The sequence below is a fragment of the Pinus tabuliformis genome, chromosome J (genome assembly GCF_031772625.1).
Source record: "Pinus tabuliformis cultivar Carrire ecotype Pingquan chromosome J, CPIR1, whole genome shotgun sequence".
Lineage (NCBI taxonomy): Eukaryota > Viridiplantae > Streptophyta > Pinopsida > Pinales > Pinaceae > Pinus > Pinus tabuliformis.
Window position 1 is genome coordinate 1,537,953,591 of NC_142295.1, and position 18,912 is coordinate 1,537,972,502.

The window sequence follows — 18,912 nt, forward strand, 5'->3', positions numbered from 1 at the left end:
GTTACTTGTATAGGAGCTTAACCAAGATGTCTAAAAAGGTGAAATTGAAAGGAAAAGTGCATTATCTCAGTCTCTTTAATCATAGCTTGATAAAGGTTATGGTTCTCCATCAATTGACAAAAGATAACATGACATGGGACACTTTCATTGAGGCAGCTCTGAACATGCATATATCTACTTCACCAAGCTAGCACCAAACTATGTCAGCATAGTCAATGGAGGTTGGGTCATCAAGAAAGAATGATGAGGTTCCAAGGCACCTAGGACTGAGGTGACCAATACATATCAAAGAGGTAGAAGGGTTGTGTTTTCTCCTAAAACAGAGGTAAGGAGCCAGCGCATGATGAGGGGCCTTCAGGAGAGCCATCAGTTGAACGAGAGACTGAGTTCATTCTCCTTCACGATGATGATACCGATACAAAGCCAACAAATGCAGAGCTTAGAGAGGTCATCCAAGAAAAAAAATCAGAGATTGAGGCCTTGTCCCTTGACTTGGAGAGGGCCAAGTGGAACATGAAGTACCTGGAGTAGAGAAACAAGCAGCTTGAGGACCAGCAGGCGATCATGGAGCTGCAAAACATTCGAGAGCATCGCGAAGCTGCTCAAAGAAGAAGGGTTGAGCTCACATCTTTGGAGCAAGAAATCAATGAGGATAGAGAGGCCAACCTTGAGAGGGTCAACATGCTTTTGGAGAGGCTGCTAGAGAAGGCCAAAAAAGACTTTTCTCTATTGAGAGACATGGCATTTCATTACAGGGCATGAAACATGAGCGCCAAGGCCCGAATAAAGAGTTTAAAAGCAAAATTGAGGAAAGCAACAAGGAGGGAAAAAGAGGAAAAAGAGAAAGATAGAATTAGAATATTGGTTGAGGCTTCCTTGGCTCAGCATGGCACCCCATAGAGAACCTCCAGCCCAAATTTCAAGAAATTTGGGGAATTTTTGGTCACATGGAAATTTTTTGGGCAAAAAATAGGGATTTTCTCCCTGTGTGCCGCGCCACTGGCGCGACCCTAAAATTCTAGAGCTCCAAATGAGGAATGGCTTGAATTTTTGGATTGAGCATGGAAAATCATGACTACTAGTGTCCGGGCAAGAAATTTGGGCAAGACCTGAGCCTCCTAGAGGTCACAAACACCCAAAAAATGTCCTCTCTGCCACTTTTTTGACACACAGAAAGTAGTCTTGGGAGAATGGATATTTGGAGGGCCAAATGAGGACAAAATTCAAAAATTCCAATTGGGTTAGAAAGTATACAGGACAGGATTTCCAACAAGCCCACTTGTGCACATTTTGGACACCATCAAGTGCCCCAAAAGAGGCCCCTAATTGGCGTGACGCACAGGGAAATTGGCACGGTGCACAGAGGAAAAACTGCCAATTTGCTCCCGTTTCGCAAAATTTCAGTTCCCGACTTCTCCAAGTGGGCCCGGTCATCTACAATTCGATTTTTTGGCACCAAAGGTAGCATTTAAAGTGTTTTTCCTCCAGATTGGCATCTATCCAAGTGGCGAAGGAAGGCAAAGGGTCACCCAGGCCAAATGTTATGTTTGTGAGTGCTGCACCTGTAGCTGATGGTTGGCTCTCCATCTCCATTTTGTAATGATTCGAGTAACTCCCCAACCCTTGGGAATTCTATCTCTTCCTCACACATTCTATATATTGTATGCAAGCTATTTGCAAAGGGTTGGTTGGCTTGTAACTTCTGGGAGACTGTGGGAAAGAAACTTTGTTTCTTCACTGTGTATTTTTGACAGAGAATTAATGAAAGGCAGTGGCTCTGTTTCATGAGATTCTTGTGGTTGTGAGTGTAGCAAATGTGTCTCTTGTGTTTTCATATGTATTTAGTTATGTTTCATAATTCGATTCATGTTCATTTCCAATGAAATTTTCTGAGTTAGATTAGGTAGAATTCAATTTTATTGCTCTGCCTGTGGGAAAATTTCATGTTCAATGTTATTCTTCTATTGAAAAGGATTCATGTCATTATGCCCTTTTCAATTTCTTAAGCAATCTATTCATGACGCAGTACCTCAAACTAAATTGTTACATTTTCCGCCTACCTTGCCTCATGGAATAATCTGTGCCTTTGTATTAAATTCTTTGTTCTTTGTTGAGCGTCGGTCCCATAACATCCCAGAAGCTCGGTCATTCATAAAATTGTTTCCAGAATCCCTATTCACTTACTAGCCTAAGGTAAATATTGCATTGTAAGTCATCTTAGATCGTTTTCAATCATCTATTAACTAAGTGTGACTCGGAGAGAGCCCTCTCTTGCTCTAGTAGGGCTAGCTACCAGACTGAGCGTGGTTTTTGGTTACCCTAATTTTTGCCTTCCTTCAACCTAAGGCAGATTTAGGTGCTAATAGGGAGCATTGGGGATTATGTTGTAAAGAGTGCCAGAATATGAATATATCATATCTAAGTGCTAGGCACGACATATGGATTGGTCTTCTGTGACTGCACCACCTAGAGCGACATCTCTGACGATTTGCAAGAGTAAGGGATTACAAAACTAGTCTGTTAAGAGAAATTCTGGGTTGGGAGCTTTGACTAACCTCTGCCTATGTCTCCATTCATGAATATGATCATAGATGTGGGTGGCGGTATCCTAACGAAATGAAGTGAGGAGCTCTGTCCCAGTCTCATAGCGGATGGGTAGCTGGAAGTGCTTTGGGATTTCCATCGCTAAAGTGTCAAAGGTGTTTACTGATGCGCATGGTAACTCAATATACCATTTCACTGCACTGCTAATCAGGGTGTGGGGAAAAAGACGTAACTGGACAGTATCATCCACCATAGAGTTTGAAACACACCAAAGATGGTAGGTGGTGATATGGGTGCTCGGATCCTCCCCTTGTTTTCCATCGAATTTTGGGATGTCTGCTGGTATTTTATGCGGGATCAGTAGCCATTGTAAGTTGTGATAGATGGGGTTATTTGTCAACTTGTATAAGTCAGGTATATACAACATTGCCAAGTAAGGCAGAGAGTTAGGTGCCCCTGACTCAAACTATGGTGATGATGGACGACTTGATGAGCTTTGTGCTCCTCCAATCATTTGGTTCCCCATATTATATGTGGGTTCCATGGTGTAGCAGTTGCTTTGAGGTATGGTGTTGTATAGTTGATTTCCATGAGGATTTTGATACTGGGGTATGTAATTTCCCCCAGTATAAGTGGTGCCCCATTGACTCATTTGAGTATGTGAGTATGGTGCACCCATGGATTGGCTGGGAACCCCTTGAGGATTCATGCCTGACACAAAACTAACCATTTGTCCTTGATTGATAGAGGGAACGCTCATGTCAATTAGAGACTGACCTTGCATGCCTGAGAACGGAGGGGGAACTGTTACATTCTCGACCGGCATGTGCATATTAGGAACCCCCCAAGCATATGGATCTGGGGGTTTGAACTTACAATGGTGACCGAACATTTTGTTGGTAGACGGGAACTATGCCCATAGTGCCGCATTGAGTGTTATAGGGAGCACTGTATGTGGCACTTGTCGAAGGCATGCAGTTTGGCACTAAAGGGGTGGAACCTAGCATCGGCTGGGTTCCACTCGGATATGGTGTCACGTGAGTGGTTGTACCTGGGACAAATGGTATAGCGGGATTCACCATTACTAGTGTTGTGATGACTCTCGACTGGGGAAGTGGTGAAGGGCCAAAAGTGTCCCTAAATTTCCACAACCCATTAGTCATTGAATGGATAGATGGAAAGGTTTCAAGTACTGAAGCAGGAAGTACAGGTACCATGGGAGCCAAGATAGGTTCCAACAGATTCATGAGTGGAGTGTTAAAGGAAGGAAGGAATCCTTTGGTAAAGAAATCCTCTGGTAAACTTGAATCGTCGGTTGTCCAAACAAATCCCGTGTGAGATCTAGGAGACTGATCCCCTGAAGATGGGGAATCCAGTTTAGTGGAACTTGGCAGATCCTCCACAATCAGTGGAGGAAGTCCTAACAATCTTCTAGAGTGATGACGAGGGCCAGATGTAGCCACGGTGACCATTAATTTTTATCAATAAATTTTATTGTGATATTATTTTAAAGTCTCAAAATGATAGCACTCAGGTACTTAAAAAATATATAAAAAATACACTAAATGGATTAATCAACAAACAGAGGGAAATTACCTCGTTTGATAAGCACCGAACCAGAGATGAAACTTGGTATCTCAATGAATAATAGAGAAGGATGGCCAAATGTACAGTTGCAATTACTTTACAACTTCGTCTGAACCTCAGATTGAGGGGCCAAGTACTCTCGTGAAGACGAGCACCCTCCCAAAAACTGAAGACAAAGTAGATCCATCTATGTTAGGTAACAAGATAGCCCATCCCAATCACCTTGTGTAATTACCTATAAGTTTGGCCACTAGAGATACCTCAATTCATAGACATAGTCGTAGACAGCACGCTGTGTGTGCAGGATACCTAAGTCCCCGACTCAGTTCCATAATCCCTGAAGGGATCCATAGTACACAGAATGCCCAAAGGATTTGTAAGAGAAGGCAGGCTACCTTCAAGTATAGTTCGATGTTGTCTCGTATTTTGCTCCATTGTTAGTGGAGTGGTCTCGGTAATATGAGTGCAGAAGGAATTTTTCACTCGTTAATGACACTAGTTTTGGTTTTCAACCTTGGGCAATTCACTCACATGCTTATCCCAAGGTCCTAGCCTAGCTAATGTTGGTTTGCTCAAAAGAGTAACTGATTGATTTTAATGTAAATTTTATGTGTACTTGATTATTGTCTTCGATAGGGGTGTTGACGTATGAAATATGGGGAGACTCTTGACTCAATAAATCATGCAAAAACAATGCTCTAAAAAAAAATTCAATTTTATGCATACAAGTTGTATTCTACATATTCATAGTTTTGTCTGTGCATCTATAGTCTTTCAACACATGCATAACCAAAAAATTATTTTCCAGTATTTCCTAACAACTACTTGAAACCAAAATTAAGCAACTCTCAACTATTTAAACAAAAGGATGAACACAAATTATTAATCTTTCTTTCAGAAAAGATGTTTTCTAAAAGAGAAAAACCAAAATTTTTTCCTAAAAATAAACTTCTAGGACACCAATTTTGCTGACATAATATAGTTACAGATCTTATTTTAGCCCATGAGAAGATTTTCCATCCCTTTTGATCCATAGACACTACTGGAAATCAAGACAAAGGGAGACTAATGCGGTGTAATAGTGGCTACAGGAGTTAGTAGGGTCACTAATGCTCCCTGTACATAGGCACAGTGCTTTATAATGCTCTGTGTAGCCTGGTAACCTACGTTAGTGTGGAAAATATTTCACAACAAGGGTTTCCAAGATCAGTTTCTAAGATTAATGTATACTAGTAGGATGTAGAAAGATATTTGGTGGATCAGAAAAAGGATTGCTGAAGAATAGGGAGTTGTTGGAAGGAAGAGAGAATAGAGAAGAGTCTGGGTAAACCGGGAACTAGATGTATAGTCCCCAACAGAGTCGCCAATTCTGTTATGGGGTAAAATGCATGGTGTATGGAGAATGAAAACTACCCTCAAAGGCCTTCCCAGAACCTTTGATAGACTGTAATATTATCTGCAGAAGCTACCAAGTTATACACATGTTCATCTACCAAATATCAGTTAACAAAGTATGGAAAGAGGATTACCTCAAGTCTCCTTCCATTGAGAACTCCCTCAAAGCCGGCTCCAAATCAATTCCTACACAAAGGAAAGGCAAACACAATCACAACATACAATCTTGAAAACTAATATATGAATGCACAATTAACATCTATTTGCATACAACTAAACTACTCATCTAAACAAGTATCGAATGAACCACTTAATGGACAATGTTACCAACACTATGGAGTAGGGAACACAACTGTAGTTCGGTATTAATAATGGAAGAGTGATTACAACCATTCATTGTATCAGTCTTCCCTTAACCCTTCCGCTTCTCTCTCTCTCTCTCTCTCTCTCTTCTAGCTCACTTCTTCAAGTATGTGACAGTTCACAACAACTTAGTGAGCTACGCTTTCAAATGTTCAGACCCCTTTCAGAATGACCCTCACCTTGTTTATATAGCAATTGAGTTAGGGTTGCCAAGTTCCTCATAGAGTTCACTAGGGCAAAAGCAATGAACTTGCTTTGCTTTTCAGCTCTTTCCCATTTGCCTTCTTTTCTTAGATTAGAAATCCTCCAAATATCTCGATTCTGGATGTTTCCTTGCTTTTCTTGAGAAAATTTAGGGATAAATATCAAGATATTTGTGAGTCAATTCATTGGTTTGACCCATTGAACTTCCCTTAGTTTCACTAATGCTACCCCTGGTCTAACAACTTGAGTTACTAGGGTCACTAACGCACCCTTAGGCTTGGTAAGAAGCTTTATAAAGTAGGTTTTCAGTGTGTAACCAGCGTTAGTGTGGAATCATGGCCTGCAATTGTGGTCTCTACTTTAGTCATCATGTCTTTCACCTCTGAGTTGATGAGGCGGTCATTTTATTGTAAAACAATGACGTTCTCTGACTTCTGGCGATGCACCAGGTAGAGAAGCTGCCTGATGACAAAAATGGTGATGGACGTGCGGTGGAAATTGTTAGGATATTCCGACACATAGGATATAGTTAAGTTCAACTTGGTCTAGTATAGAGTTAGGTTAGAGTTAGGTAAAGTGTGTTTCTTTACCGTTGTACATTTTGTAACTTACAATCCGACGGTCACGATATGTAGTGATCCGACGGTTCACTCTCACCTCGGTATTACCGACACTTGATCCGTGGCTTGACACCCAATTGGTCCATGAGTTCTATTTAAAGCGCATGGAGGGTCATTGTTCGGGTAATCCGTGCATGAGAGAAGCTTATGTAAATTTTCATTCTTTGATTAATAAATTGCCTGTAGTACCCACGTTGGGACAGGCCGTGGACTGTTTCCCTCCTTGCACTCTGAGGGTTTTAACCACGTCAAAAATACTGGTGTATTGATTTGAGATCTGGTTGTGAGCGGTGTCCTTTTGGTATTCTTTCTGTGGAACTTACCCTGTAAATTCCTACATGGTATCAGAGCTATTTGAGGGCCGCGTCCGTTGGTGATCCAAATCTGAAGCCGGTAGAACTGCATGCGGCTGTCGTTTCCTAGATCTGCTGTTTCTGACTGTTTTCGGGCCGAGAGGACTACTCTGTTGCGTTCGGAGCATCTGTTCCAGTGAGGAACCCCTTTCGTTTCACGCGAAAAGGTTTCCGGTAGCCCTAGCTGCGTCATTTTTCAGATCGGGAGGTATACAGTGTTTCTTTTGCAGTTTACTGTTATTTTCTCTCTGCTTATTTCGGTCTCAGTTTATTTAGCCTTTTTTTTACCGGATCTATACCTTTCATTTCTGCGTATGCTCTTTGCCCTGCGACTCTGTGCGATCTGGGCAAATCAGAAACAGAAAGGAAGGATTTTTCTCATGCGTATGCTCTTTTCCCTGCACCTTAGTGTGATCTCGGAAAATCAGAAACATTGAGAAAAATATTTAGTTTTTCGGCTAAAGCTAACTTTGAGATTTTTTTTAAAAATTTCTAGTTTTTTGGCTAAAGCTAACTTCGAGCCGCAAGGTTCGTTTTTCTTTGCATATTCGTGTTGGGTTTTGTGTTTTGTGTTTTGTAGGGAAAAAGAGCTTTCTCAAGGCAAGCACGCAAACCAAGGCCCCCCCCCCCTCTCTCTCTCTCTCTCTCTCTCTCTCAAATTTTTTGTATAGATCAATTGGTTCAAAGCTATTTTAAGAGAGTAGAGGTCTTGGGTTCAAGTCTCCATTTTGTGGGGGCGGATTTTTTCATTCCCGCACATTCGCGCACTTTGCCGGCAACGTCAACAATTTTTTTTCAAAAAGCCATAACTTCTTCATCCTGAAGCCTTTTTCAGAGCCGTTTTTTTTTAAAACCGCCTATTTTTTCGAGATCTATCCATTGGAACACTTACTTTCAGCATCTTCAGCTTCATTTTTTTTAAAAATGGAAAGTCCATGCCAAGTCATTCTTGACAGCACTAACTACTTCCAATGGGTAGAATACATGGAAGATTTACTTAGAAGTAAAGGTCTCTTCAGAATAGCCACAAACCAAGAGAAGAAACCAAAAGATGAAGACAAGGTAGCAAAATGGGAAAATAGACAAGATCAAGCACGTGGTTTGATAGGGATGTCTATTTCTCCTGATCTTAGATTCCACATTGCAGGACTTGAGACTCCTCATGAAGCATTAGAAAAACTTGCTAAAGTTTTTGGGATTAAAAATGAAATTAGAGCCCATCAACTTGAAAATGAGCTGCTTACTTTGGATCCTAATAATTTTTCTTGCATTGAAGATTTCTTGTCCAAATTCAAGACCCTTAGATATCTCTTGGAAGGTGTTAAAGTTAAGAAAGAAGATGGTAACCTTATTTATTCCATCCTTACTAAGTTGGGACCAGCCTACTCTGTATTTGTTTCCACTTTCCATTCTACAAGGGAAGCTTTCATTTGTCAAGGACAAGACTACAAGGCCCCTTCCTTTGACTCCTTTTGTGATTCCTTAATAAGAGAACAAGAAAAACTCTTACACCTTGGTCTTCTTAATCTTGGAAACTCTTCCACGAAAGCGTTAGCCGCCCAGCAGCAACCAAATTCAAAGAATCCTAAGAAGTCATATCCTCAAAAGAATGGTCCTAAACCATCTCAGCCTCAAAATGAAAGATCATTTCAGCAAAATGATAAGACCAATAAAAACAAATGGAAGAAGACTGATAGACATTGTAACTTTTGTAATCGAGATGGCCACTTAGAATCTAAATGCTTTAAGAAGATGGAAGCCTTGGAAGCCGCAATGAAGAAACATAACATCCATGTGGAGCCTACTTCAACTTCAACTTCCGGAATGGCACTTTCTGCATGTCATTGTCAATCATCTCAGTCTGGTTATGCATTAAATGTATCTTCTTCTTCTTCTCATTCTCATGAGTGGCTCATTGATTCTGGAGCCTCTTGTCACATGGCCAAAAACCAAGCCATGTTTTCTTCTTTAAATGATTGTAACACCAAAAATATATATATTGGTGATGATAGATCTCTTAATGTTGTAGGGACTGGAACTGTTCATCTAGACAATGGTCAGTTTAATGATGTATTATGTGTTCCAACCTTATCCTGCAACCTTCTATCTGTCTATCAGATAACTCATTCAGGTGAAGGTAAAATTGTTGAATTTTCACCTCATGATGTTGTAATCAAGGATCTAAAAGATCCTAAACAGATTCTAGCTACTGGTCTTGCTGATGATTCCAAAAGGTTGTATAAGTTTCACAACTTTGGGTCATCCAATCTTCCCTCAGTATTTGTTGCTCATAATGATGAAGTGAGCAAACTTTGGCATGAGCGATTTGGTCACTTAAACTATCGCTCCCTTCAGCATCTATGTAAAGAAAATATGGTGACAGGTCTTCCTATGGTATCTTGCAGAGATGGTGTTTGTTCCGGATGTGTACTCGGAAAACATCATCGGGACAGTTTTGACAAACGTGCCTCTTGGCACGCCTCAGCCCCTTTACAGCTTGTGCACAGTGATTTATGTGGTCCTCTTCCTGTTGCTTCATTCTCTGGCTGCAAGTACTTCTTAACTTTCATTGATGATTTCTCCAGACGCACTTGGGTATACTTCTTAAAACTCAAGAGCGAAGTATTTAACACTTTTTTGGCCTTCAAAGCCTTTGTTGAAAAACAATCTGGACATCAAATTCTTAAGCTAAGAACTGATAATGGTGGAGAATATGTTAAAAACACATTCATCAACTTTTGCACCGAAAATGGAATTCAAATGCAACATACTGTTCCATACACTCCACAACAAAATGGTGTAGCTGAAAGGAAAAATCGCACCTTAAAGGAAATGGCTAATTGTATGCTGCAATCTAAAGGACTCAGTCTTAGTTTTTGGGCCGAAGCAATTAATTGTGCAAATTATATAATCAATCGCACTCCTACTAAGGTTCTAGAGAATATCACTCCAGAAGAAGCTTGGAGTTCCATTAAACCAGATGTAAGTCACTTTCGTGTGTTTGGAAGTGAAGCATGGGCCCATATTCCAGATGAAAAGCATAAAGCTTTAGAACCTAAGAGTGAGAAATGTACTTTTGTTGGATATTCTGAAGATGTAAAAGGTTATAGACTTATTCCATTTAAGTCCAAAAATGTTATCATTAGAAGAGATGTAAAATTTGATGAAAATAAATCGGCCTGCGAGCCTAGTCCGGCGGATGTGCCACCTCTTCCTATCTCTTCTACTTTTGAAAACATTTCTTCTTCAGATGATGAAAGCGAGGATGATAATCCTCCCCCACCTTCTCAGGATCCTCAACTTCCAAGATGGGTCCGTGCTACTCGGGATGCAGCAGGTGATCTTGCCGGTGATCCTACAGATCAGCGACGTACACGTTCTCAGTTTGAAAGAGCCTCTTCTTTACTGGCTCAAGCTCCAGTAAATCATGATCCTGACACTTTTGCAGAAGCTTCAGGCCATCCACATTGGGAAGCAGCTATGAATGAAGAATATCATTCATTGATGACAAATGATACATGGGATCTTGTTCCTCTACCAAAGGGACGCAAACTTGTTAGATGTAAATGGGTTTACAGAACCAAGTATGGACCAGATGGGAAAGTTGATAAACATAAAGCTCGTCTTGTTGCTAAGGGCTTTTCACAGGTTGAAGGCATTGACTACACTGAAACCTTCTCCCCTGTTGCCAAAATGAACTCTATCCGCCTTGTTCTTTCCCTTGCTGCCTCTTTAAAATGGGAAGTCCATCAGATGGATGTTAAATCTGCCTTCTTGCATGGGGACTTGCAGGAAGAAATCTATATGGAACAACCCATTGGCTTCATACAAACAGACTCCAGCCTTGTTTGTCGACTTAAGAAATCCCTTTATGGCCTCAAGCAAGCTCCTCGGGCTTGGTATGCCAAAATGGATAGCTTTCTTTTAGAATCTGGCTTTTCTAGGTGTCATTCTGACAATACTGTCTACACCAAGAAAGTGGGCAACTCTCTTATCATCCTTGTTCTTTATGTTGATGATCTTATTCTTACTGGTAGTGATCCCAACCTTATAAACCATGTGAAGTCCAGCCTTAAAAAGAAATTTGAAATGACAGACTTAGGACACTTACACTATTTTCTCGGTCTTCAAGTCTTGCAATCCCAAGAGGGTATTTTCCTTTCCCAGTCCAAGTATGCTTGTGATATTCTTCGTCATTTTCACATGGAAGACTGTAAGCCAGCCCCTTCTCCCTTTCAGTCTGGAGTCAAACTTTCAGTCTCTTGTACTTCTCCTGAAGTTGATGCTACCTTATACCGTCAACTTGTCGGAAAACTCTTGTATTTAACCCATACTCGTCCTGATCTTTCCTTTGCTGTTGGCCTTGTTGCTCGTTTTATGCAAAACCCCCGTGAAAGTCATTGGAAAGCAGCTAAAAGAATACTTCGTTATGTTCGAGGTACAGTACAGTTTGGGATTCATTACAGTGCCAAAGCAGCTCCTCTGTTAGTTGGTTTCACTGATTCTGATTGGGCTGGTGACCCTGATGATCGGAAGTCTACTGCCGGTTATGTCTTCACTCTTGGTTCAGGACCTATTACATGGGCTTGTAAGAAACAGGCTGCCATTTCTCTTTCGTCAGCAGAAGCAGAGTATCGTGGTGCCGTGGAAGCTAGTAAGGAAGCCTTGTGGCTTCGTCAGATCCTATCAGAGTTTGGCTTTGAGCAGCAGCATCCAACCACACTTTGGTGTGATAATCAAAGTGCCATTCAGCTATGCAAAGATCCAGTCCAGCATCAGCGCAGCAAACACATTGAACTACACATGCACTTCATCAGAAAGCTCATTCATGACCATGTTCTTGAAGTGCAATATTGTCCAACAGATGATCAGGTTGCAGACATCTTCACAAAGGCTCTCACAGAGGCGAAGTTCACTAAACTTCGATATATGCTTGGAGTTCAGGAAGTTGTCACTAAGGGGGGATAGGCTCTAGTGCCTCCTTCCTTCTCCTATTGTGTCATATTTGTAAATCCTTCAATCCTATCCCAAGTTGTTCTTAAGGGGGGATGTTAGGATATTCCGACACATAGGATATAGTTAAGTTCAACTTGGTCTAGTATAGAGTTAGGTTAGAGTTAGGTAAAGTGTGTTTCTTTACCGTTGTACATTTTGTAACTTACAATCCGACGGTCACGATATGTAGTGATCCGACGGTTCACTCTCACCTCGGTATTACCGACACTTGATCCGTGGCTTGACACCCGATTGGTCCATGAGTTCTATTTAAAGCGCATGGAGGGTCATTGTTCGGGTAATCCGTGCATGAGAGAAGCTTATGTAAATTTTCATTCTTTGATTAATAAATTGCCTGTAGTACCCACGTTGGGACAGGCCGTGGACTGTTTCCCTCCTTGCACTCTGAGGGTTTTAACCACGTCAAAAATACTGGTGTATTGATTTGAGATCTGGTTGTGAGCGGTGTCCTTTTGGTATTCTTTCTGTGGAACTTACCCTGTAAATTCCTACAGAAATGCGGTATCCATAGTAAGTGTACCAACCTGGCCTTTTCCACACTGCATAGCCATTTCCGTGGCTCTAATGTTATCACAACCCCCTCAGTGTTCTGCTTCATTAGGTTCCCGGTCTCTAGGTGGGGGAACTTCAGTGGTTAGCAAGGTCCCAATCTTCAAACGTCATGGTTGGCACATGGCCCAAGTGCGTGCTTTCAAACAGTATGCCATCTAGGAGGAGCGGAGTCTGGAGTGAACTCTTCATTTCATCTAGGTCCTTCGGCACTTTGGTCTTCCACTTCTGCGGGGGTCCATATGCGGGAAGTTTTGTTGTAGAGTGTATAGGTTGAATGTCCTCCTCCATATCCTTGTAATCTTCTACTGTGGTTGCCAGGGTCTACAGATCTTATTCTTCCTCATCTGTGTCAATCATGATAGCTTTTCCTTTTTCTACCATTGATAGCTTGCTACGTAGTGGGTTCCTTGGGGACACGTAGACGGGGTCCATTGCTTGTTTGTCTTCTTGGGCCTCGATGTTTACGATGATTTAGGGATTTCTGCTGCAACCCTTGCACCTTCTGGAAAATCCTCCACCATGGGGGTCTGCGCGACCTCGCCGATAGTTACCTCTTCAATTCCCAAACCATCCTTAGTAGCTTCCATCTTATCTCGATTGTATTTTATCACTCACGAACTTAGGGGCTCAATTATCACTCAACTGTCAATGCTTAGTGCCTACTCAAGTGCTCAATTCTCAAATGACTAAGTGTTGTTCGTTGGCTAGCCATTTGTGTTTTATAGCACTTTTTTAATTTGAATTCGACAATTCCCCACAATTTTGATCCATTAATACTTTTTTGGCGGTAGATTTTTCGTAATCTTGACCATACATCGCGTCTTAAATGTCCGCCGCCCACTCTATTTGGCCTCAAATCGAGCATCCCATCGTGAATAGTGACTCCAACGGTCACTTTCCGACCAATCCACGTGGCAGCGCAGCCCTCTGTGCATGGTCGCGAACCGTGCGATGCTTTGCATCTGCACGCATCCCTAATGTCATGCAACTTTTGGGCAGAATAGTTTATAGTCTTGTGCTTCCTTTCAACTACCTAGAGTGCTAAGACTGTTCTTATTAGGGCTAGTTAGGTGGTCATGCCACCCATGTGGGGCTCCATCCCATCCTCCACCATGGTTTGCAGAGAATCCCCATATTCCATTGTTGTGGCTGGCATCACGCACTTTACTATTTGCAATGCACTACCCTGGTCACTATGTTTCGTGATATGTAGTCCAAGCCAAGGCAACAGACTAACTAGCTCACAGTGATAGTTCCCAAACTTGTCAGTATGATTGTATGCACCTTGCCTTACCATCCTCGGTTTTTCGATGAGAAATGCTTTCCTTATTTCATTTTCGAGCTTCTTGACCTCCACGTTCATCAAAGAACTTTTCTCCCTTAGCTGTACCCGGTCTTTTTCAAGTTTGCGAAGTCTAAGGTTTCCCTATCAGATTTCTTCCTTAAGTCTTATGTGTTCTATTTCTCGCGACTATGTGATTCCTTCGTTCCTTGGTTCGCAGATTATCATATCTATGGGTGATGCTATGCGCGGACTAGGCTTCACATGTTCCATAGGGATTATAGCCCCTTCTTCATGCTTTATCTTCGGAAGTGCTTGCACGGTGAGGGTTTTGTACATGGTCCGACAAGCCCATAGAACTGCTGGTATGCACGGGTCCCAGTTAGTGCGTCTCACATGGTGGATCATGTTCAGCACTTTGCACACCTTATGAAAGGCTTCCTTGTGTATAACCTTTAGCATGCTTGGTTGTATCATAATTCATCATTCACACCTTTGTTGTGCCCGCTCCTGCTTGTTGCTCCTATTTTCTGTTGTGAGGATGGTGTGTGTTCGTGCAGGTTGTGTACCATACACCTATACCCATATGGAGAGTTGGGCGCATAGGCTGTTTCATCCATCATACCCGGCTTCCATTCGCAGCTGAGGCTTTCCAAACCATATAAGCATCACTGTTCTGCATTTGCACCAGTTCTCAAAACTTCTTTGATTCGTACCCCACCATCTTATGGGTGTAGGCATAGTGCCCATTTCAGAGCATCAAAATGCTACTATTCTAGCACTTCTCTTTCAAATTTATTCAGGAATTCATCCACCACTATCAATTCATCATACATAGGCAGATCCCTTACCTCTGTTGCCATGCATCACAGTTATCTTACCATCATGTTGCAATTGAGCGTGGCTACCTTGTGTAATCGGTTCTACCATCGTTCTATTTCTTCATCCAAATCCAAGGTGTAGGAGCTTTCTCCCTCCCATGAAATCTTGCCATTCGCTGTAGGATTTACCCAATCTTGTTCCCTAGCGGTTATCTTGTAGATACAATCTAGATCGTCATCGCGCATTGGCTCTGTGTAGCACGATGCTTCCACAAGGTCTAAAGGTACCACTATGCATAGTGAATTTTTATCAAAAATCATTTTTTTCTTCTTCAAGCTTATCACTCCATTCATATCAGTTGCCCAATCGATTCCCAGTAGCGCAGGATAGGGATTGTTGTCATAAAAAATATCTATCACTTCGAAATCTGCAAGCGCATTCGCACCTTCGATGTCTACTGTTATTCCCTGCAATCTTCCCATAAGTAGGATCTTCTGCTGGTTATCCATTCGCAATTGAATAGGGGACCATTGCAACGTGGGCCTGCCCATGCACTCCCATGTCTACTTTGGTAGTATGTTTGCATCCGATCCTAAATCTAGAATCACTTGATACATTTCATATTCCTCGATTTGCGCAGTCAATCTCATCTCCGTTCCTGTTCCCATTGTGTGCTTCATGAGCTTCTAGACTACGCACGGTTCTCCTGACCCATCGCAGCTAGTGATGAGTTCCTGTAGTCCCTTCATAGCCTTATTGTCGCACAACAACTTCATGCATGTCTCCAGAAAGGTAGTAAGCATTGATGGGTCCATCTTCGGTTCTAGTTTGGCTTTACTACCTGAAGTGGAGACCTCCGTGAAGCTCTTCTTAGCTTACATGAATGTCTCCTTTGTGTGTTCCAAATCGAACTATGGTTCCTATGTAGGAGCCTTGTGAACCCAAGCACTTTCTTCGGGCTTCTTTCCCTTGTCATCTCCTGTCATAATACCTCTTCGAAGCATGATGTTTACATTTGGTTCCTCTTCACGTGGTTCAGACCTCATCATTTGCAAATTCTTAGTTGGGGGAGGCTAGAGTATTCCTTTATTACGCAACCTCGCTATTAGTGTAGGGAAGTCCTCTGTCTCATGATAAAATTGAGTACAATATAAACATGATGCTCTCATTAGATTTGTACAATCACAGGCATAATGCATTGGCCCTCTACAATTGTATTAAATCATCTATCTGCGATCCCTTCCTGGCCCCATTCCACCTCGACCTTGTTCGCACCCCTGAAATCCGGTGCTTGCCATCCTTTCATTTTGATCAAGGGCTCGCGTTTCAGTCTGCACCCTGTAGGTGGGGATCCAATCCATCATCAGCTCATAACTTCTGCAGGTGCCCTCATCATGGCCTACCAACCTACAAAAATTAGAGAACAATTTTTGGGACGTCTATGTATACTTCTGTAATAGATGACAATTATCCGTAGCATGTTTTCCTCCTATCTGACAAATCGCACACCATAATGCAGGTGCTGTGCTTGGTCCTACTTGTGCCTCTAGTCTTAATGGCATCGACCCTCCTCCTACTAAGTAGTTCACAAAGATTGGACAATGGTCCTTGTCATGCCCTTGGCCTTTGCATTTTATGCACCATACCTCCTCGCGTGCCTCTGGCCGAGTGGTCTTGTCCTATTTCAAAATCTACATTTCCAGACACAAATTTTTCAGTTGCGCATGGATTTGTTGGACTCCCAGGCTTGAATCTTGTATTTGGTTCTCGTGTAGTCTCATTGTAATCTCCAAAGCTTTCGCTTGGGTGGATAACTTCTACTACGACAACGCGGTCCTTAGATACGACGTTAGTTATGCTACAAACCATGTGTGGTGCTATCCATCTATCAAGGTCATGTTGGCTTCATGAATCATACTCTTCAGTCTCTGATCTAGCTCCCAAGGGGTCTCACCTAGAAGCATCATGATTTCCTTAAACATGATAATCGACTATGTCTCCGATTTTGGCATGCTAAATTCCCTGTTCAGCACATCCTGGATATATGTGATCCTCGTGTTTGGATGGTCATTAGAATGCTTAATGTACCATGTTAGTGCATGATCCTGCAACGAGCTTACCAGCATTGCCTTATTTATATTGTCATCCACTACTTCTTGTGCTTCCCATATAACCTTTACCATGAACCAAAATTGGTCCAGATCTTTGTTCCCTACTCCTTTGAATACCTGCAATTTTATTGCGCTTGCCATGCTGAACTATGGTGGTGGTGGAGGTGGTGTTGGTGGAGATGTGGGTGAAGATGGTGAAATGGGTGGTGGTGTAGGTGGAGGTGGTATGCGTAGAATTCACTGCCTTATCAGACTGATCACACTTCTTGGTGAAACTTTCATGAGCTCTTCCTTTCTTTCTCATAGAGGTGAAATTAAAGGGCTATTTTCTATCTCTGCACTACCTTCATTTCTATAGATCCTCCCACTTCCATAGCCCCAAACATTAATTTATTTTCATAACCCACTTTTCACACAATAGCATTTTAATCCATGTGTTCAAAGATTTAATGTACTTACCTCATGGTCCTTTAAGGAAGTGTCATTCCGCCTCATTGTATCTAACTGAAGTATCTATCATGAAATCTGTAATAAACCCTACTATAATTCGATTGAGCCAATGGTCCAAAACAAACGCAATCTTATCTTCCAATTCTTCTAGTCTATGCACCAACTCTAGAGTCCACACAATCAGTTTGTCAAGTCTACACCTTCCTTGATTGTCTGCTATCTTCGTGATCCACTCGTGCAACTCAGAGGGGAAGGATGCAAAGAAAATTTCATGGATTTCTATATATAAGTAGCATTCTAATCATTGTTCCTTTGATACTCATGGAGTCTTGTTTTCCTGCGCTGCGAACTCGTGAATCTTTCTGTCCATCCACCCTTCAATTTATTTCTTCATCAGATTCCAATGACATGACATCAAACATCCCTTATGTAGATCCCAGTTCGGGAAACGGAACCATTTGTTGGATTGTTGGGGCATAACCCAGGTTCAGAGGTTATTTAGCCAAATAAATCTTGGTACTACTAACCCTTTCGAGAATAGTCCAGGGAGTGTAGACTGAGGTCTCACCTGAAGTAGTATGGGAGGGTTCTAGAACTAGGTTTCCACACCCTAGAGATGTCTGATGGGTTCATGTGGTCCGCGGTTCAACCCCGCACGCACGTCGCTACGCGCACTTACCCATTCCTCGCAGCCTGAGGAGCTGCCTTCACGCAGCCCTACATAGGGTCCTATCAATGTTATTACCCAAGTCCTTACTAGTAATCCGATATTAGTTGATTAACTTAGCTTAATTGTATGCATTTGGTTATACTTAAAAATATTCACAATTCATACAAGTATGTGCAGTGAAGAAACAATATATTTGCAATTGATATCAGACATGTAACAACTCAAGGACAGATACGTAGAATTTAGATAAACCTTCTCTTTATTATTCTATTCTTCAATTATAGACTCAACTCCACCCTGCGCACTCAGCTGCAGGGGTCCGTGCACTTAGCTCTGGAGAACTAGGTCTCTGCACACTCAGCTGCAAAGCCTTCTCCTACCCTATCACCCAAAACACACTTAGAATCTTGTTCTTTTCTTCTACTTCGCTATCTATCAGATTCAATTCCTTTTATGTCTTCACAACATAGAGCCTCACTCTATTTATAAAATTCCATGGTCCGCAGACCATGGGTAGGCTGACATTACATTCAAAACTAGGGCGGATAGCCCTATGACTCTAACATACATTTTTCACCCACAATTCACGAAGCTTTACAACAATATCAACTCAAAGCTTCGGCTTTGAGCCCCAAAACATGTCGTGCGGGGATTCCATGCCCAACATTGGGCATGAGGGAGATGATGAGTCTCAACTTCAACTCATTTAGAGTACCTCCCAAATACCTTTGTGACCCATTTACCTCCATTTCATCTTTCATTTCCTTATACATTGTTGTTTTTCCTATCAATTTCATGCTTTTAATGAGTCTCAAGTACTAAGGTTATTATGCATCATTATTACACATTTGTTCACTAATTTAGTTTGTATTTTAGTGTATTCATCCACTTAATTACTTTGGGAAATTGTAAATATTTTACCCAAGCTCTAGGGAGGATAATC